Below are 22564 nucleotides of genomic sequence, written 5' to 3'. Positions count from 1 at the left end.
TGATTTTACTGAAGTCTGGATGTGTCCTCTGTCAGCACATTCAGAAGGTAAGACTGAATTGCAAAACTAACAAACAATGACTAGGGAGTCAAAGTGGCTCTACGATATTCACCTAACCTCTTTGTGGTCTCAAGACCAACTGTGAAATAAATGTTACAGTACTTTTTTGTTTGCCTAATACTGATTTTCTTGCATGCTAAAAATGCTGCAATTATCTTTCTAAAAGTTATCACAAAGCAGGTAGTCAAGCAAACATTCCAGTTCTCGGGGAGATACTACAACTCCAGATGACTTCAGAAAGAGTCCTGATGAAAACAAAAAATAAAGAATCATGCTTTTGAGCACATTTACAAGAGTGCAAGGCTCTTCCAATTATGCATCTGAAAAAAAAAAAAGCTGTGGGTATTGTAAATCATATTAAACATTTAAATATTACTCTGTATTAAAATCAGCCTGGTCAGTGAAAATACAGGACGTTTTTTAAACAGTTTAGTTATTAATAAAGCATTTGTTTTTTCTAGAATATTATCATGGCAAATTTGTTTTGTATTGCCAAGATCAGCTGGGCATTTTGTTTTTATTATGCATAGTCTTTTGTCATTTTTTTGCTCTGCAAGTTAATTTGACTGCTGTGCATAAGTGAAGTGAGCAATTCAGTAATTAACTTTTGTGTTTTAAAATGTATGAACTTTAATTAGATTTCATTATAAACAAACAAATGTCAACCATAATTATAAGCTCCTTGGTTTAACCACATATTATCCCTTTTCAAACAAACTTGATGTCAGACAAATTAAAATCAAGCAGCCAGCAATTTTGAGTTGAATTTTACATGATTTGCCAGTAACCTGATTACTTTAACTTCAATATCATTACAGGAAAAGTATTTCAGGAAAAATAATTACAAGAATTCCAACAGGAGACAAGCTTAATTGTATTGATTCAAAAGATGCATGTATATAGGAACCATGCTGAAGGAATAATGTTATCTTAAATCTACAGTTACTATTAAAATGATATTGTCTGGCATGAAAAAGGCAATTTGAGATTGGTGTCTGGAAAAGCAGAGATACAAAACTAACTGAAATAATTATCTTTACGCCATTATACTTTAAGCAACAAAATATCAATGTGGAACAACTTCAAGGCATGAAGGTTTGCAGGTTTATTTACTGACTGGTGTATCTATTAGTACCAGGAACAAGTGGAGCTGTCAGGACATAATGAAGGTAAATGATTAGTTAGCACAGAGACTGAGCTCTTCTTCAATGCAATAAGAGTTAATTAAAGTTTACCACCAAACATCAACCAAAGCAGGATGTTGATCAGGTTTCAGCATTAAGTGCAAACAGACAATGGTTGGCAGCAATTAGTGCAGCTATCAAATGACATGCAATGATAATTATACATTTAAAACAGCTAAAGGGCTTGTGGAAGAGAGGGAAGAATTTCATCAGCTTCTTTGACTACGTACAGTCAAAGTGCAGGAAACAGGTATCAGATATTTCACTTCAATACTGTAAATCAATAGAATTAAAAAAAAAAAAAAACCAACAGGTTGTACAAGCACATTATCTGAAAGAGGACAATTCACCGTACATGAAATGGAAGAAATCTGCAGATGACTCCTAACAAAGATAAGTACTAGTTAGATTAAATAAATTACTTTGCTGCTGCCACTCACACTGACACGCATAAACAGAGAAGTGTTTGGGGTTTAAAGGCGAGTGGCTGCAGCTTTATTACATGTTTCTATGCCAGACTCGAGGTTACCTGGTATCTTTAGTCCCTGTGGCCATGTTCATAGCACGAGAAGGCCCAGAAGGACCACGGGCCTGAAGCCCGTGACCACAAAAGGTAGTTTCACGTGCTAGCTCCAAGCCCGCTGCGAGGAAGCCTAGGCTTACCAGAGGCGATTACCTGGTATCTGAGCCACAGCCTAAGGCTCTGCCACACATCCCCTGCTCTCCACCCACTCCAATCAGCATACGTGCTAGTTCTGCCTGCTCCCAAACTTCTGCCCAAGTTTTGGGAAAGAAAAAGGAAGCGAGAGCTTTCCACCATGGCCGAACACTGTGCAACGCACGGCAGCAGCACAGACACGCTAATAACCCAGAGCGCAGCCAGGGCCGGTGCTGTCCTCTGCCACGCTGCTCCGTTTCGAAGGCCTTGCGTAATGGTGGCAGCTACCAGATCAGTGATACAATGGAGCCGATACCAAACTTAATTTTCTCCTCAGCCTTCCATTAAATCCAAAGGAAAGATGATAAACTTGAGGCAGCACCTCTAATAGCAACATCAAACAAAGGAAAAACTGCTCTCAGCCCAGTGTTGACAGTCTGCTGAACCCCCTCGGCACGGATCTGTGAAGTTAAAACACCCCCAATTCTGCAATATCAAACACACGGGAGCAAAACAAGTAAATATCCCTTCCACAGGCAAATAGCCATTATTAACTGGTGTAGCCAGACAGACAATTATCCACACACGTCTAGTATTCGGATAATTCCTCAGTAACTGCTCCATGCACTGGAGATGGAATAACTCACTCCCGCTCATTCCTCTTGGGCTGGCATAGTGCAGGTAATGGGATTACCTGGTTAAACACCTAGGCAGTTCCACAGCAGCTGAATATGTCTGGCAAGTAGGATCCCCACCTCGAAGAAATCAAGATTTCTTTAGCATTTTTATGGACAACGTAGCGGTAAAAGCACCCTGCTCTTCCTAGTCGTGTAACAGGAAGCAAGATGAGGCTTACCAAAAGGCAAGTAGCAGGTTTCCAAGAAAGCTAAGCTCAACAAATTAAAACCTGATGATGAGAGGGGCAAAGGAATTAGACAGTAGGACTCATTGCTGCAGGATACCATTGAGATCATGAATTTACCAAGGTTAAAAAACAGAATGGAAACTGGCTGCCAAAAGTATTCAGAGTTATTCTAATGAATGTGAACAAAAAAAAAAAATTTGTAAGGGATATTAAACCTTGCTCTTCAGAGGTCTAAAAAATTTGCATTTGCGATCATGTCAAGGCAGGCATATACAATAGGTTATCCTAGATCTGCCTACTGTGATATTCTTCAGAAACATATTGTACAGACCAGTCAAAGAGAGAAGAGGCTAGCCATACCAGAGTCCCAGTTTGGCAATCAATATGTCCCTATAGTATGAATTACGCCTCTTGAGTAAAGAAGTGTCTACAGCAGGGAGACTGCCCTTATCTTTTATTTGAACTAACCCATGCAAAAAGATCATCATCATCAGTTCGTATTTAAATGTTATATTAATTTGCACTGTGTCAAATTCAGAAAACCTTCTTTTAAGATTGTGAAGACCGTGTTTATTTTAAATGCACTTTTTTTTCTAGAAGCAAACCCACGTACATATGCAAAATGCATTAAGAGGCTTTTGTTATAATGTTGGCTACCAATTGTGATTTTTGTTGGAATGTGTGTACGTTCACGTTGCTAAAATTATTTTAATAAAATGCCTTACTGTTTTGCATAGTTCCTGGGCTGCAGCCTGGAGCAGTTCTACAGATTTTTTTTCCCTAACAAACCTCATTTTCCCAACTAATTCTGTTATGCTAGGGATTTGTGCACAGAGTTGGCTAATCCCAGTATTTCCCTAGAGCTGCATCTAAGCTATGGCCCACTCCCAGCACAAAAGTGTCTCCAAAAGCCCTTTCGCCCCCTTCAGCACTGATACACTCATTGGTCCTGACATTTTCACTTCAGCCATGACAAATGAGCTGATGGCTGTGATCAGATTGCACACGAGGACTGCTTTATCAAAGACGTATCATTAACTCTCATCACTGTCTTCCATTATGACTCTTTTGGTCAAATCTGTTGTGAAAATGCAAGTCAGTTTAAAAACATAACCTAAACATAGCAACAAACAAACTTCATTAAAAAGCAGAAAAGCAAACCAGACTCAGACGGGATCAGAAAGAGACTAACGTTAACTAAATGTTTCTCCGGGGATTTAAGTAACTGTACTCAACCTCTGCCCCAGTGCAAACATGGCAGTTGACCGTCTTCGAAAGGTCCCTTCCCCCATCATGGACTGCGAGCACTACTTTGCCTTTTTTAGAGAAACAAAAATAAAGCAGCAGCAATCAAATATGCCTTAAAAATGAAGTCAACTTTTTTCTTGTCTTTTTTTTTCTTTTTGGTCTCTGAACTACTTCACATTTCTGTGTGTCTGCTTTTATCAAAATACGTTAAATGAATCCCTTAAAGAATATAAATTTTTTGCTTGAATCACAGCCACATAATCATACTGTTTTCTGTCTCACATTAAAAACACCAACATAAAGCGCTGTCTGAAACGGAAATCTCTCAGTTCACTACGAATACCACAACCTTTCTGTCAAGTTAGAACCTAAGTTCCAGTTACACAGTTCTTGTTACATCTAGAGGGCTTACAAAGTATATATTTGTTGTAACCTCTTCTAGCAATTCATCTGAGAATACACATCTAGCAGAGTCAACTGTAACACAACAGATCTTGGGAATGGAGGTCATGCTTTGAGATAAAGTGCTATTCACTTTTGGACCATGCAAGAAGCTCTTTATTCCTGTTCTTATTGGCATCAGTTCCCCCTTACCAGAGCAAGAACAAAGCCAAGTGCTCGTGTGAGGTTTATGAATAAATCAGAGGTGAGCCACTTTAAGTGCTGCCCATGATTTCCTTGTTGACAGTGAGCACTTAAACAGGCTTCTATGACCAGCAACTCCTGGCAAACCTTAATGGCTCCTAATCTGTACCCTGCTTCATTTCAGGAAAGAAATGACCCACCCCAATTTTTCTCAAGTCTTCACCTTTTGGGCAACTACTGTCCCACCTTTTTAGAAATTCACATTCAGGGACTGTCCCATTTCAGTGCCAAGTTTTCACGTAACACACAACATAAAAATCACCATTTTCTTCCTAGAAAACAAATGACAGCTAATAAAATATTATTACACTGTGCAGCCTGAGTAATTCCCAGACAAACCATTACACAATTCAGCGTTTGTTTAAATTGCATAGATTTTTAAATGAACCTAAAAGATTTCTAATATATTTGCCTCCAATTATTAAAATCATGTAAAAAATATGCTGAGAGCAGATTCAAACCTTCTGTACAGCTACAGCTGAAACCAGGAATGTTTATAAATCACTGCCATTGTATGTATTTAAAAAATTCAAACAGCCTCAAAATCTATTTTTAAATAATGATAACATTGAAAAACAAACTGATAACAACCAGTAAACTCAGTGCCGGGCGAAACAACTCTGGTGCAGAAAGAATAACATCCAATTGTGGCGAGACACTAGGTGTTTCAGTACGTACATCTTTGATGCACAAAACCACTCAGAGACCTATGCTGTTCCACATTAAAGCAGCAGCCTGCGTGGAGAATACAGTTCAACATGGAATGAAATCCTTCATTTTTAAGGTCTTCCCCCCCACCCCCACCCCTTTTTGGACGTGTCACAATCTCCAGATGGCTGAATCGACTCTGTAGTAGCTGGGTTATTGTCAGGCTCCCAGTTTCTGCTATATTTAAATACTAACATTTTTTGACTCCATTGTCTCTTGTTGCCTTTCCACCCACTCGGGGAAAAAAAAAGTTGTGACCGCACCGCTCTGCCCTGTGATTTCAGCGAGTGCTGCCCGCCGCAGGGCCGGGGCTGGGGCCAGGCAGCGGCTGCCCGGCAGCCCTGACCCGCCGCTGCTTGAATTGCGGCCGGTGCCTTCAGTAGATGACACTCTTCTTTGCAAGGGCCTGATCCAAACCCGGGGAAATCAATCAGGCGGCACTGGACTTCGGAAGAGGCCCTCGGTCAAAACTGGAAACTGCAGCAGCGCTGGGGAAACCACCCATCAAGCGCAAGAGAAATTCACGGGCCGGAGCAGTTGGGACTTAAAACTCCAGTGATGCTTTTCACTGAAGCTGAAATGCCTGTCCCAGTGCGCTGGCTGACGACCCAGTGAGAAATATTTTGCCTCCCTACAGCAATCGGTTGCTCCTGCCGGAAAAAGTCCCGAAGCACATTGCTGTGCTGCAGCGGAGTGGCTCATGGTTGTTTGTGCACAGGGTGACACTTCCCACCCCAGAGATGGCTGCACTGCAATGGCAAAGAAAGTGATTTTTTTGGTGAGCGGCTCATAAAACTCAAAGGAACTGAGGGATTGAGGGGTCACAGTTGCCATATAGCTAAATAATTTATTTTAGAAATGTTACATTTTCTTTAATTTAAACCCTCAGTGCTGTAAACAAAATCAATAACCATATTTCAATATAAAAAAAAAAAAACAAACCATAAAAGGACCAGAGTGAAACCCACAGGAATAGGTTCCCTGTTTAAGGAGCTACTTTTCACTCAGAACCTTGTTTTCTGGAGTGGGGAAGGCACACGAAGTGTTAGGTATTAAACAAGGAGAAACTCTTATTTAAAGGTGGACAGCCATGGCTTCTCACACAGGAAAACCACCTGCATTTGAAACCGTCACGTAACACTTGGCAAATCCAAGGATTTTTTTTTCCCCTCTCTTCTTACAAAAGCTCTCACTCTCCGAATACCAAAAATCAAAGGATCCTCCCCAACAAGTGAAGGGAAAGAAGAAAGTTATGGTTTTGTTATTCTTCAAAAAGAGATTATTCTGATCCGTTACACTACCATCTTCCGGAACACGTGTGGAAATAACTGGGATTACTCCAGGTTTCCATCAGTGCCCCAAACACTGGAGCACTACCAGTGACAGGTGCCTTGTCATCTCAGATTAGGTGAATTTATAAGGCAGCCTCAGTGTCAAAACAGGGAGGAGCAAGCCTTTAGCAGCTGCCGCTCCCAGAGCCTCAGCTCTGCTATTACCTGGTAAAAGGAACAGAATTGCCCCCCATCAGCCTCTCTAGAAAACCTCTTTCTTTCTTACAGACCCTCTGGTGCCTTCTGCACTAAGCACATCATCCTTAAAAATGGAAATGGTAGCGCAAAAAGAGAACATGAAACCTCTTAAATTTGATTTTATGGGATTATTGTCAACTGGTTAACTAAAGGCCCAATTCTTTTTCTGCTAATATCAAGACTGTATGTCTTGCCAGTTTTACACCCGTATTACTCCTCTGATTTCAGGGGAATTATTGTTAATTTAGTCTGGGGTGAATGGGAAGAATCCGATTCTTTTGGGTTTACATGTCCTAGGCGCACGTCAACACAGGCATTTTGTAAGAATTTCTTTGTTTCAGAAGCAGACTGCTTGTCCATTTAAATACAGTTTTAGATGTACATCTAGTGTGTGCATCACTTGTTCTGCAGACAGCGCTGCAGCCTATATGATAAATGTTTGTTTTCAGAGTCACCATGGTCTATCATGTATATACAGCCTTTAGTTTGTCAACTATTGACCTGAAGGACTATAACACCTTCTTAGGAGCTGATACAGCCTACCAGATCACTCTGAGTGCTAAAAGTCCGCTAAATTTGTCTTTAGTAAAGAGATCCCAGTTTCTGGGCATCTTTAAAATTGTTCTCAAAAGTACCAAAAGCAAATAAAATGTAATTTAGACAAATTACCTTCTAAATCTCTCTCTCTCTTTTTTTTTTTTTTTAATAGAAAGCTGGTTCCAAGTACTGTGAACATATAAAAGAGCATCTTGATATGGCAAACTTTTATTTTGATCATATAACTTAGTTAAACCATCCCTCAGAATATTTTGTTTAAGCAGAAAAAGTCATTCCTCAACAAGACTGCCATATTTCAGGCTGGTACAAACTTTTCTGGCTTAGTTTGGAACTCAGCAAAAGCTGCAATAATAATGAAAATACTGGTATAAAAGTACTAAAAAATGACTATTAAAAAAGGAATAGAGTAATATGTATTAAACACTAAGCCTGCTGCCCTTATTTATGCAAAACAAGTTTATCTCTACAGGTCTGCTGAACCCTGCTATCAATAAATGTGTTTATTACCCCTTTCAAAAACAACAACAAATCTCAACAACAACCAAACAGAAACTACTAGGTTTGTTTTACCTACTAGGCAAGAGCAACCTATACGTGTCTTTTAGTTTCTTCTATCTGTTCACAGAAACATATTCTGCGTTACATCTTATTCTTTAAATTCTTGAATCCCAGTATTTCAGTGTGCTGGGTTTCTGCCCATTCAGTAAGAATGCAGACATCACATAAGTTATTATTAACCATGTGTTATCCAGTTCTACAGTGGCTGGAACTTTGCCAGAGACAACACATGGTGCTTGGTTAACAATATTTTAAAATATAAATGAATTTATTTTTTAAATTAACACATTTTTCTTATGGAAATACACTAATAAGTTGTTCCCAGAATGAAAGAATATCCCCTAAGCATGTTCCTTTAAGAGAAGTTTTAAGGAATTTCATAAAGTTAGCAGTAAAGCATTCTCAAACCCCATAGACAGTCTTTAACTTCATCTTAAAAGAGAATTTTTGTGACTTTATTTTTACCAAGCACTTTCTGCATTTACAGTTTTACTTCAGTTATCCCTAAATAATCCTGATTTCTTAGAGGCATCTCTAACTGTTTAAATATTCTCAGATCAAGCCCAATACTGAACTAAGAAGCATTTACAAATAAATGTTCTGCAAACTAAAAAAAATTCCCCCAAACAAGTTAATATGTAGTCTAACTACCAACAGTTTTCCACAGTAGCTCTAAATCAGTAATTATGTTGACCTGAAAAAAAGAGCGCTTATTTAATATGCATACATACAAATAATTATTCACACTGCATTTGATTTACATACGTACAAAAGAACCACTTCCCACTTTCAAAAGTGGCTCAACACTTATGGTATTTTAACTGCCCTAATTACTGTTGAGAGAACATAATTAGAAGCACTGATCACATTGTCAACAGCTAACCAGTTGCAGCCCTGTCTGGGGGCCTGATCCTGCTCCGGCTGCAGTCAGTGGGGGCTACACTGATGGCAGGAGGAGGCCAGGGCCCTTCTCGCCACCTGAATCTACTGGAATCCCACTGTTTTAAACCACCTGAGAAGGCTGATGCGGTCACGCCGAAAACCCCGCTCCTTATGTGCGTGCATCAATTTCCATTTCGGTAAGCTTTCTCTGTTTTCGAAGCCGAACGAAGAGAGTCATTTTTTCCCCAGCAAGGCTCCTGTACCACTTAAACACTTAGCACTGAGTCAGAATTCATAACTTTTTCCAAAAGAGAAGTAGTTTAATAATTAAAACAGATATTGACTAAACCCTGCTTCCTTGAATACCAAACTTTATTAGATTATTATGCGTTGATGCATAATTTCCATTGGCAACTTTTAAAATAGCTCCTTCCCTCCCTGCCGCCCCCCCTCCTCCCTCTTTCTTTCCCCCAGGCAAAGTGCTGGGAATCCTCGATGCCCAATAGTCAATATTTGATTTGCCTGTCATGTTCCTGGAGCTCCCCTCCGCACAAACCTGTGTTTCTCATCCTCTCACTGCACTACTCTCCTACATATTACTTCACATGAGGATGGAAACTCGGGGCATCTTAGCAAGTTGCTAAAATCTGAGCTTCTGCTTGTTTTCTCAAGTCTTGGACAAACATAACTTTAGGGAGAGCTGAACATAGGCATAAAGAAAGAGGAGCCTGCATTTTCATCTTCCTTTCATCTCAGTCATTCAGTCAACCATTCAGTGCCCTATTCAACAGAGCTTTTCATTATGCAAAAAAATGCTAATCCTTTTCCGATGCTTTCACACTTGTATAAACCCCCATTCCTTCGACTGAAAAGCAATTATATCAGTTTACCTTTCTGTCAAAAACAGGATTAATATTCCAATACCAGAATCTCCTTTATTTTCCTATCTTTTGCTTTAGGAAACTAGAGATTATTAGTGGAGGTATTCCTTAGAGCAAGAATACATTATTTTAAATATGATTATTTTAGCCAAAGCAAGAGGGGGGAGGGGGAGGGAGAGAAAAAACTTCAGTTGCTGCGGAAACTCTTTTCAGTGACAGAACTGACCTTCCCTTTGCAGAGGCCTGAATAGAATGAGCCTCACTCTGGTCTATTAATCAGAAACAAATTATGAAAGAATGTGGCTGGACTGGTTGACACTATCCTGTCTTGGGAGACTCAGTAACAGCCTAGTAACAATGTCCTCTTCATGGGTAATGAACAGCCATGACAAATGGGGCAGAGAAACTATTTATTTGCATATGCAAATTCTCACACAAGGGAAACATGTACAAACAAGTGTCATTGTAAGGTGGATTAGGCAAACAACGCTTTCTTTTTAGGACATTCTGCAGCCCAGAACATTAGTCAGCACAATTAAACCAGTCTCCATGGAGACTAATGAAATTTCACCATGGTATGAGTTAAATTAGATAGCTAGTTATGTGTTTTCACAATCCAACTTGAAATCCATTATTGTTTCAGAACAATACAGCAATTGTGCCTGGCTGATCTTTGCCAGCTCAACAAGCTCCTAAGTTGACAATTTGCATATGTTAATATAATTAAGCACTAATTACATGAAACTTGTACATATTCACATGCACTTTCCCTGGGCGCTTCTCAGTTTGAACCTTGGCCAAGTCTTTAACCCTTTGAATGAATTTGGAGCAGCAAAGCTCTGCCTTCTGGGTACAGCCCCAAGGCAGATGCAGAAAAGCTCTTCATTTATAAACACAAAGCTTAACCTGGCTTCTCATATTTCTATCAACAAGGCTAGAAAACATTTTTGTATGTCTTGGGGTAGGAGAAAGGGGCTGGGGGGGGGGGGAGCTGGAATGGAAGTTCTTTAAAGACCCAGCTCTGGTGCCCTTTTTGCATATGAAAACACAAATATTTACCCACATAACAGGTTACGAACACATGTATTGCCATTGTCACAGGTTCCTCAAGACCCAAATTGTCAAAAACTAGACTGGGTTTTACGTCAGTGCTCTCAGAGCCCCGAAAATGGGAATGAGAAAGGAAAAAAGAGCAAGCAGTAACTAATGAGCTTTACATAAATATATGCAGAGGCAATTAAGCAGTGTTAATTACTATGACAGCAGTTAATTGAATATAATTAGATATTTTAAGCTACTGACTAAGGCATAGTTAAGATTAATTTTATTGAGATTAATTGTAAATAAGAATAGATTAACTCTGTGTTTTGACAGGCATAAAAAGTAGTTCTGCAAATTAACTAGGAGAGCAGAAACTAGCACAAAAATCATATATTATTTTAATGTCACACCTCAGAATCATCTGCTCAATAAACATGACTTTTCAAACCCAAACAGACAGGAATCTTGAAGAAAAACAAACAGCTTGCAGAGATTAAAGAGCCTTTTGTCCTTTTTCATGTGCATTTCTTTTAGCAGACTAAATTAAGCGAGTCTGGTGTACGTTTTTAGGAAGGAACATTTCACACTGAATGGAAAAAATGTTCTATCACATATGAAATTCATGCAGCTGTGCGGAACTTGGTCCAGATGGTCTAAGACTATAAAACAACACTAAATGATAGACAGTAGGGCCTTCCCAAGATTATGTGATAAAGTCACAACCTCATATTTTGACCTAAATTTTCTGTCATGTATTGTTTCCTTCCAGATCAGATAGCTCCATTTTAATTTTTAACCAATCCTGAATATTCAATAGAAACTCTTAATAAACATTGCTGATAAGCATCTGAGCAGAAATCATGAAATATTTACAAAACGCCCCTTAGCTTCATTAAAACAATGCTGAGTCCAAAGTGCAGAAAACAGTGCCCTGGCTCTCCCCACAATACTAAACTGTTCACACCACTTAGCTTAAATAGGTAAAAATGCCTGGTTTTAAATATGCTTCAAAGAAAACCCAAAACACAGTCCACCAGCAGATTAATTCATGCATGCTGTTTAAGAAAATTAACAACAAGACTGAAGAATGCTGAACAAATCACTAATAAGAAAGGAGCTTCAATTGATTTTGAAATAAATCAATAGGTGATTAACACAATATTTTTAAAGCAGTAGAATGTATATATATTATACAAACATATATATTATATTTTCAATACCTTTTTAGCTCTTAATCGAACAAGGGCTTTACAACAGTGAGCATGTCCCTATATTGACTATCAACTTCTTTGGAATGCCTTTAGTCTTTTATAACGAAAATCCAAAAACGGTCTGTGAAACAAGGCTACGACAAGCCATTCTGCAGTGAAAGATTTTAAATCATCCAGCCTCTTCTAATAGACTTGAGACTTATTGAGGTAGAAACCATAAAAAATGAAGAAGGGAAATTTAATCCCTGAAATATTGATTTGCACATTAATATCATATAGGCAGAGGGCAATTTGGCTTCATGGAAATGACACATTGTCGACCCTTGGTGAAGTCAGAGCCAATCTAACTGCTGAACATGTCTGAATCTCAAGAGTTATTAAGGGCTTCCCTTCTTGCCTTTATGACTTTTCTTCAGCCTACCAATGCAATCTTAAATGTATTATCTTTAAGAAATAATTGTAAAACCTCAGGGGTTTTCCAGTTAATGGAAGGGAGGCTAAACCACATCAGATTCTGAAATGCAACATTAAACCTTTGCAATCAACAAAACCACCTCAATTCTCATCCATCCAGTGCAGGATCTAATATTGTTATTAGAGATAATCAAATTTCATTGTGTAAATTTAGGCTCATGGTCAGAATGGAAGCAGTAAATTCTGCAATATTAAACAGTGATTTCTCTCGGCCCCCTTTATATGTTCTTTGCTGGTGCATCATCTTCACAAATAAACCTAAACTATTCAAAAACCGAGGAACACAACCGTCTCCCTATTCTGAAAGATGCACGCAATGCCATTTCTCATCTCCACAGCTTTCCTTTAGTTTTAACTTGATCTAGCGGATAAGTTTCATTTTAGAGAATAATAAAGCAGTATCACTGCATAAACCAAACAGCAGGTACTATTGCTGTGACTTACACAGATGGTTTACCTGACCTTTCTTTGTTCCTTGGGTAGGTTTCACTTTTGCAGATTTACGACTTTTCCCTCTATATTTCATTGACCCTCTATGTTCATTATCATAAAAATGAAAACTATTGGATACATGTTTATGTTGACGAAGTCCAAAAAGCCTACGACTAAAGGATAAAGAGATGCTACAATGCACTGTGTGGATCTCTAGATCGTACACTATAAATATTCAAGCACAGATAGCACGAATAACTGAATAATCCTGGTGAGCCCCAGCTCTGGAGCCAGGTGCAAGAGGTTAAAACAGCTGGCTAGCCATCTTTTATTTTGTGTGCCTTCCTACCGGCTGAAACCGCAAGCCCTGAAAGCTAGCAGATATTCCCTCAAGGTTGATTGTCTGATTTTTTTCATTTCAACCAGTTTAGTAGGATCCCCCAGTCGAGAAAAGAGAGAAACTCCTTAAATACAGTCGGTTGAATAGGAAGTGGAGCAACGATGATTAAGGCTCTTCCCCCCACACACACACTCCCCAACCTTCAACCCCCCGTTTATTTCCACAATCTTCTTTGTGCACCTTCCCATCCAAATGTTTGTATTCCTTATTTCAAAGAAAAGCACTCCAGATCGTTCTGTCAGTTTTGCCAGTAAATATAAAGTAAAACAAGTGTTGATGGCACTGAGAGTGTTACATACCCAGGCTGTGTTTTTGCATTGCTCTCAATGGAAGCGATCGATGCCCATGTCACAGTCGCGTCCCAATCGCAGCCAAGTCTCTGCCTCAATCTAACCAACAACAGGCAGGGCTGCAAAGGCTTCTCACTACCTCTTCCATCCATCCACCACCAAACTAAAAATATAATGCTACATATGATCTTTTTAAACACTCCACCACCGCTCCTAAGGATCGAGCCACTGCAAATCCAGGGGAAACACAATTGAAAAAAAAAAAAAAAAAATACACCATCAAAAAAACCGCCCTCACAGCAACCACCCCAAAAGCACGCGAGCCCTCTCTTTCCACTCTCTTTCTCGCTCTCCTCCTGCCAACTACATAATCCTTGATTAAAAACGGAACAAGGCTAATAAAGAGAAAATTTAAAAAAAAAAAAAAGAGGAGGACGGAATGGAGCCGAGGAAATGCAACTGTCAGAAAACGGGATGGTCAGACTTCCTGAGTGAACCTGCCTGTGTCTGGCTTAATGTAAATCCACCATCTTCAGCCTGGCAAGTTGTCTTTTGGTTGGGCTTTTTTTTTTTTTTTTTTTTTTTTTTTTTTTGTGGTGGGGAGGGGGGTGTTATGTTTGCGATCTCTGCCTTGGTACCTAAGGAGGAAGAGGAGGAGGAGGGTGTGTTATTGAATGGTGGCTAAAGCCTCCTCGGGACGGCGCTGAGGTGAAACAGGCTGAACCCGACTGATGTGGCTCCTCTCTCGGTTGGACCCAGTGCCCTAAGCAGCCGAGGAGAGACCCCCGGCCGCCCGGCTCGCAGGTAACAAAAGAAATACCAACCCGTGCGTTTTCTGCTGCCGCTGCTGGGGAGGCTGGGGGGGGTGGGGGGGTGGGGGAAGAAGAAGATGCAGGAGGGGAGGAGTGGAGGGGAACCGCCGTAAGTTGGCATCGGATGGGGGGAAAGTTTATTAGCATTTTTGCAGGAAATTTCATGTAAGGCGAGAGGGGGAAGCAGGGACGCGTCTGCCATTAGCCGCCGTGATGGGAAGGGATGCACTTGATTCTGGCACGAGCAGTTAGACAGAGCAGGAACCGAACTGCCTTCTCGCTCTTTATGAGGTTTTTTTTTTTTTTTCCGGTTGGCTGGGGTTCTTTTGTGGTGGTTTGTTTTTTTTTTTAAACACCTTAGTCCTCGGTTTAAAAAAAAAAAACAGACCCTTGTCCCGCAAAACACCCGCCCCCCCCCCCCCCCCCCCGCCTTTTCAAAAATCTCAGAAAGGCTGCGCTGAAAGAAGTAGCCCCGACCCTGCCCGCCAGGAGTCTTTCCTGCGGCGCGGAGCGGCGCGGGGCGGCGCGGCTCAGCACGGCGCGGCGGGGATGCCGGGGGCTCCGCCGGCGCACGGCCGGCAGCCGCTGCCCGCGGGCAGCCGCGCATCCCCGCCGGCGGGGCCGCGCCGCGCCGCTCCGCGCCGGGCCGGGCCGGGCCGGGCCGGGCCGTGCCGGGCCAGGCCGGGTCGGGTCGGGTCGGGTCGCCTCCCCGCGCCGTGCGGCGAAACTGACAGAGAGGCAGGGCGCGCTCCTAACGGGCTCCTCTTCCTCCTGCTGCCAGAGACGGCAGCCAGCAGCGCGATCCCCCTGCGCGCACACACACACACACACTCACACAGCCACCCCTGCCTCTGCTCCTCAGAAACCTACCTGCAAAATAAAAAAAGGGGGGGGGGGAGAGGGGAAAAAGCACCCCACACCTCCTGTACAAACGCACGCAGCCAGGGTCCCCATTGCCCTGCTGGCATCCTCCCCCCCCCCCCGCCCGAAAACGAAAGTTTGGGAGGCCGAGGGGGGTGGAGATGGGGAGGAGAGGGAAGGAGGGAGGGAGAGCGGAATGCGCCTTCAAAAAGCACCTCAAAGTTTTGGGGGGACCGAGCTGCGAAACAGGAGTGCGAGCTCTGAAGGGGCTGGCAGGCGATGACTTCTGACAGCCGTAACGTCTCTCCTAATCTGACAGTATTCCCCCCCCTCCCCGAGCTCCCTACCCAAAAAGAGCGAAATCAAAAGTGGGGGGCACCCCCCGAACCTCTTCTGCAAACTGAGCGGGGTCCTCCACTTAATCCGAAAGTTACAGCCCGAAAGAGAAAAAAACCAAACCCACAGCCCCAAACCAAAACAAAAAAAATACACAAACAAAACGTAACCCCTGGAATAAAAGAGAAAGGGAGAGAGAGAAAGAAAGAAGGGAGAGGAAAAAAAGCAGCCCCTCTTTCCCAAACGAGAGCAAATACTGTACCTAAAAATGGGGAAACAGGCAGAAAAAGGGGGGAGAGAGAGAGAGGGGAGAGATACATGGGATCTGGGGATGTGAGTGTGTGTGTGTATGTGAGAGAGAGAGAAAGAGGCACAGAGAGAGGGGGAGAGAGAGAGAGAGCGAGAGCGAAATATCAAAGATTGTGCAAGATCAGCCTGGAAAGATAATCGATACTCGACCTAAATTTAACACAAACTACTCAATAAAAGTTAAAGAAAAAACTTACTTTCCATTTCCCCTTGCAGTTCCTACTGGATCTTCGCCTCTTTTTTTTGTTTTGCTTTATTTACTTAACAGCTGATCACATCCAAGTAAACGAGAGAAGGTTCATTAAAAAAATAATAAAAAAAAATAATCCTCCAACTTTATTGGGTGAAAATAAAAATGATTGAGCAAGAAGTGGGGGGCATGGAGCGGTCCTTTGGGGTCCGGGAGTTGTTAAAGCATGTGCCGACCGCGGTCTCGCTGTTTGGTTGTGAAGGGGTTGGGAAAAGGAGGAAAGGAAATGAAAATCCGATATGTCTTTATTCTGCTAATTATTATCGTTTTAGCCCTGTTTAAAAAAATGGCTGATTAAGTTGAGTGCGCATGTCTTTGTGTGTCTATTCCCGATATGCACTCTGGGAATGAGAGAGAGAGAGAGAGAGAGGAGAGAGAGAGAGGAGAGAGAGCGAGAGAGAGGGAGAGAGAGGGAGAGGGAGAGGAGAGGGAAGAGGAGAGGGAGAGGTGTAATTAGTGAGGTGATCAACATTCTCCGGGCTGCAAATGACGCGCAGCCCCGGAGCCGGGGAAGCCGGAGCTGCCGCGGCTGCCGGCCGGGGGCTCGCCGGGGCTGCGGGAGCCACGCAGAGCTCAGCCCGGAGAAGAAGGGGCAGCAGAAAGGAGCTCGTGGATACAAACACAAGTCTGCAAACTTCATTAGTAACACAGACACACACGCACAGGCACACAGAGTAGATGGCTAGGGAAAATTAAAAAAAAAAAAAAGAAAAAAAAAAGAAAGAAGCGGGGGGGGGCGGGGGGGCGGCAGACTTGCTCTTTTAACTGTTCGGGAACTTAAAAGAAACGGGTCCAAATTAATTATTCTATCAGGGAGATTTTTCTTTCTGTCTGTCTGTCTGCCTGTCTGTCTCTCTCTTCCCTTTTCTCTCTTTTCATGGGGATTTAATGAAAAATATATGTTTGCAATGGGATAATGAACGTCCGACACCTCTGTAAAAGGAAAGATAATACGCCTAAGACAGGGAATAACTGCCCATACGGAGATAAAGATGGATTTATTTACACATACACACATGCGCGCACTCGCATCCTACATCGTATTTACACATATGCACATACACTCCTCATACACACTGTCACACAAAACATAACACACTTTATTTGGTGGCTGCCATGTAATTGCTTGGAGATACCAACAAAGTAAAAAGCAAAGCCTTCCAGAATATACAATATCAACTGTAAACAGCCTTATCAAAATGAAGTAAATATCAGCCCAGGGAAAGAGTCTCTTTGCATACAATACAGGTTTCATGCATATACATGCATCATCTTCCACTTTCCCTCCAAGTATTGATATTTTATTAATATTTTATCTACTATATTTTACCAGACACATTTCATTCGGGGAGGGGGGATTATTATGATGAAAACTAGGGTAAAATGTACAGATGTCATTATAAATCGGAATCTTCTACAAATATTTTCCTGTGTGGGATTTAAGAAGATTGCTTCTCATTTGAAAATCTAATTATCTTAACCTAATACTGCAGATGTGAATATGACTGACACTTTCATTAAAAGATAATTAACTAAAACTAGGAATAGACATACTTTAAAATACCCCCTACTGAAGATAAAAACATGACTATTCAAAGAGCATCCGAATACACCGCAGGAACACGTGCAGATTTTTGATAATGCTATTCCAGAAACGGGTAGACCAGAAATGGTCACTAAGTCAAGGTACATGCAAGAGATATTTACAGTACCAAGGACCCCGTGCAGGTGAACCACAACCTTAGAGCTGACATGCCTTTGAAGTTCGTGATTCCTGCGATGCACATCAAAACCTTGTCTTAGGCCTTAACCACCAAAACCAGCAGGAAGGTTTTATCACAACCTTCCATTAAAAGCACGCACACACAACAACAAACCAGCAAAAACCTGGATGGCAGAAATAGGCACCTCTCTGGGCCCTAAACCTTCTACTCCAGGAGAATGTTTTGCAAGTACTGGAACTAACGCTAATAGGAAAATCCCCACCTGATGATGAATTAAGGCTGCCCTTAAGGAAGCACAGGCCAGTGTCAGGGAACCGAGTTGCTAAAAGCAGATGTTTAAGGTCAGAGTGAAGGTCCTGATAGTTTTGGAGGGGGAAAAAAAAAAAAAAAAGGTCTTCGGAAAGGGGAGGGAAAAAAAAAGACAAATATAAAAATCGCCAGCCTGAAAGTACGGCTATTCCAAAAATCGGAGCCTGCCAATAAAGAGGGGAACATAGAAGGAGCCCTACCCCAATCCAGAGAAACCTTACTTCAAACTTCAGGAAAATCTCCAAGACTCGAACTTAAGGAAAAGTCAGGGGCACTTGAGGGTTAGTAAGAGCAACTTTATTCCTTTTTCAAACCTCACCTAAGCATTGCACCAGCTCATCAATGAAAAAAATGTGAGCGTATGTATGCAGATTTCCACAGGCACTGCACCCTGTGAATGAAGGTAATAAGGAAAGTAGTGATATTCTGCATCGTTGTTTACACGGTGGAAAAAAAATGCAAACAGAGTGAAATTGAAATCTCTGAAACCCGTTTATAGTTATCAGATTGAGGGAGTATGATGGAAAGGGGGCTTTTAGGCTTAAATTGTAGACGAAACGGGACTCTTAGATAGAAGGATGCATTGTCCATTCAAGTGTATGCCTGAAGGATGGTAACCCATTTCCTAAGACTGAAGACAATTAAATACAAAGTGATGAAGAAACACCTGAGAACAATACATCTATTTCAAATTCAAGTGAAGAAACACGTATACTTAATGTCACAGAAGAATAAGGAAACGAAGATAATTTAGTTTTAAAGTCGTCCCCCCGCACCTCCCCCACCACCTCCTTTATTCCTAGTGCTTTTTTCCTGGTGAAACATCAATATCATTAATGTCATTAATGTCAAAACACCAAACGTCAGAACAGTCAAGTCATTCTTTTTTGGCTGTAGATTTTTTCCCTTTCTGTCTTCTTGGAGGGGGATATAGGTTTATGGTGTTCTTGAGTTACAGCTAAAGGAACAAAGGGGGGGGGGATACAGGCAGGAATTGCGAGAGGGGAGTCCACCACATTTTTCAGTGTTTCTTCTGCCACTGTTTACTGTCCTTCCTAACGTTTTAAATCCCCCCCCCCCTTTTTTCTCTCTCCCTAAAAATAGTAGCTGTCGGGGGTGTATGCGTGTGTGTGTAGGGGAAAAAAAAAAAAAAAAAAAGGCACTACGGGATGTTAACAGTTTAGAAGAAACCCGGGGATCGCCACGTAGCTAGGAAAAATCGAAGAAGGTTAATTCCGGGAGGCAGCAGCAGCAGCAGCAGCGGCAGCAGCAGCAGCAGGTTTGTGGGCTGTGATAAGAGCGGAGCGCGGCGCGGGCTGGGGGAGGCAGGCGAGGGGGACCCGGGGCCGGCCGCCGCGGCTGCGGTGGGAGCCGGCGGGCGGCGGGCGGCGGGCGGGCTCCCCGGCGGCGCGGCCCGGCCCGGCCCGGCTCCCGCTCCCGCTCCCCTCTCTCCTCCCTCTCTCGCTCAGCTGATCGCCCCCGAAGACTCTCGCCTAACCTCTCAGCTCCTCTCCTCTGGTCTCGGTGGACCCCCCGCCCACAGCCTCCGAACTTCTCCTGCAGGCACCGTTACACGTTTGGGGTTTTTTTCGAGCCTCCTGTTGAAACCACAAAAAGCTCTTGATAGTGACGTTACATTTCAAAGAGAGGGAAGGGAGAAAAAATGGGAAAGAAAAAAAGCCCTCAGCCTTTTCTGTCCTCCACCACCTCCAGCCTCAGCCCCAAGGAAAACTTGTTGGCCTGGGCGAGACGAATCTGGTGGGGGCTGGAGCCCGAGACTGACCATTCTCTGACAGACAAAGAAATCCTAGCCCAAACCGGGCTCTCTTACACCACGTCTTTCCTCCGCCAAGCTCATTTCACTCCCTAAATCTGCGCTGCTGACACACAGGGGCACAAGGATCTGCATAATTACAGCCACAGCCGCTCCCCTTTTTAATAAAGCGACATAATTCCCTAATAAACGTCCCCTTCCCCCACCTTCTCCTGTCCCCAGACCCCAACCCAAGGGAAAGGGGATCCGTGTCTTTTTACTGCGTTCCCTGAGTCCATAGATGAGCTCAGTTTGAAACGAGGTATTACAAGATTTCAGTGTTACAGACCCTTTATCTGAGCTACAGACACTTTCAGATCCCCAGCCCCCACCTCCTCTCCTTTTTGTTGTCTCTTCTCCTCCCGGGGGCTATTTGACAAAGGCAGTGTGTTAACTAACATTTTTGTTTAACTCAGCAACTTCTTTTCAAAACATACTTAAACCTGATAGCAATCTCTTGTACTTTTTTTTTCTTTTTCTTTTTTTTTTTTTTTCCTTTCTCGAGATGAAATTGACTTTGAACCCAAAGCGTTTGGCTATTATTAATTATTTCTTTCTTTGCAGGTATCACATATACAAATCTAGTCTTAATTTACATTCCCCCCCCCCCCATAATCAAACACATTCCAGTACACACTAAAAAGGGGCTGGGGGGAGTGAAGGGGGGGAGGGAGAAAACAAAAATCCCCGATCTGATTCCTAGAAAGTTTTGTTCGAAAAAGAAATAAAACAACGATAACATATTGCATTTCAATTATGCCCTCACTGCCCCGGATTTGGCATTCACCTTCTGAAAGTGCGTCTAACGAGCAGTGACCTAAGACAAAAATCACAACCGAATAGTATAGACATCTTGCTGAGATTTTGAGCTAAATAGTGCCGTTCCCGATTGGCTTTTGTCGTTGTTGTTGTTATTTTGGCTGGAGCCGCACAAAAACGCGCACCCGGACGTTACTATAAATAAAAGCCTTCCAGGTCTAAGTCTGCTGCCGGCGTTTCCTCCGGAGCCTTAACAGCCCCTTTTCAGCTCCTTTCTTGGGCAGATCGCGGGGATTAAATGCCCTGAACCTGAGCTCCTGGCCTTGGATGGGAAGGGAAAGAAAAAGGGAGAGGGAGAGAGAGAAAGGAGAGGGTGAAGGAGCCAGGCGCCCTCTGGGCTTTCAGAGGTCAGCGCTTTGACAGTGCTCTGACCTCCCTCCCCTCCCGGCAACCACCCCAGTGTTTATAAACAAAAACAGTCAGGACTAGCCCCAAACAATAGCAATTCACCAACTTCACAGGCACTTCACTAGCTCTTATGCAAATCGAGGAAAACGACCGCTTACCACCGCTCCCCCCCCCCCCCCATCCCCTCCAGAAAGCCCAAGAGCATATTTCCAGCAGTGATATATCCAAGGGAAAAATTTTACATTCTATCCGGGAAAAGGACAAAAAGGGACTTCAGAAATAAAGCGATTCTGGTAGAAAGACAGACAAAAAGGGAGAAAAAGCCAATAAAACTACCGATCTTACTGCAGAAAGAGGAAAGTTATGAAATATTTATACCTAAATCCAACAATCCACACTGCCAATAAAACAGGAATCTTTGTTGTGTAGACAATATGCTAAACTACCTCTGCGACAAACAGCGATTATAAAACAACCAGGAAAAGTTATTTTCGCCCAAGGAGCCAAGTTTTCAAAGAAAACGTGTGGATTTTACAGCTAAATAAAAGCCACCACCTCTGTGTTATCCGTAAAAACTACACATAAATTAAAAGCACCGTTAAAAGAAAAAAACCTTCCAGCAAGCAAGCAGCACATCTGATCTGACTTACAAAAAAGTATAATTAAAACCATCTTTAATTACAAAAAGCAGCAAGCGAAAACTAAATGAATCAATGCTTTCTCCCCAAAATGTTGTCCGCCAAGGTATAGAAATGATAGTTCTATAGTCCTGCATTAAAGCGTAACTGAAACTCCACAGTTCAGGAATTGATTATGCGATAAGGAAAAAAAAAAAAACGTAAAAGAAAAAAAAAGGTCCTAATGATTTTCAAACTTTTGTTTAAAAATGATGAAGATCAGAAAAGGTTGGAGGAAAAGTTAAAGGAAATATACCTCAAGAGAAAAAAGACCATCTCCTTTTCTTCTTTGTCTATCAGTCTCCAGTTAAAGCATATGGAAAATGTTTTCAAAATGCCTAGATTTGGCACATTGTCATTGCAAAGAGAGGAGCGCAGTGATGCTGTTATAGAAAATGGGAAATAAATTCAGGATTGGGTGCTGCCTCCTTCAATGCGGATTTATCTAAGTTTAATTTAATATTCCGCAATCACTGTATGATCGCATATAATTCACCAAGATCTTTAAGGGCTTTGCCTAAATATGTTGACCACAGGCACAAAGTAATTTAATCAGATTATTTCCTTCTTTTATTTGTGTTTATTTTTCTCATTAAAAACACTTTAAATTGCAATTGTAAATAATAGAAATGATGGAATATTAGGTCTGGGGTGAACAAACGCTCAGAGAAGGCATTAGCTT

The 22564-nt window shown here is 42.0% G+C and overlaps 1 protein-coding gene across 4 annotated transcripts in view; it reads right to left on the bottom strand.

Annotated features, from left to right (window-relative positions):
- ZFHX4 (zinc finger homeobox 4) overlaps positions 1 to 16385 on the bottom strand; it is a 150119-nt gene extending 133734 nt beyond the window's left edge. For 2 of the 4 annotated variants that reach the window (XM_075023469.1, XM_075023472.1), the window contains exon 1: positions 16140 to 16385. The gene's annotated coding sequence lies outside the window, so the exon portion shown is untranslated. Of the gene's footprint in view, positions 1 to 11227; positions 11293 to 13633; positions 13663 to 16139 lie in introns of those variants that run through there. The other 2 variants (XM_075023470.1, XM_075023471.1) reach the window with 2 other exon arrangements.
- Positions 16386 to 22564: the final 6179 nt, after the last annotated feature.

The sequence above is a fragment of the Buteo buteo genome, chromosome 3 (assembly GCF_964188355.1).
Source record: "Buteo buteo chromosome 3, bButBut1.hap1.1, whole genome shotgun sequence".
NCBI lineage: Eukaryota > Metazoa > Chordata > Aves > Accipitriformes > Accipitridae > Buteo > Buteo buteo.
This window is presented reverse-complemented; position numbering and strand designations above follow the sequence as displayed.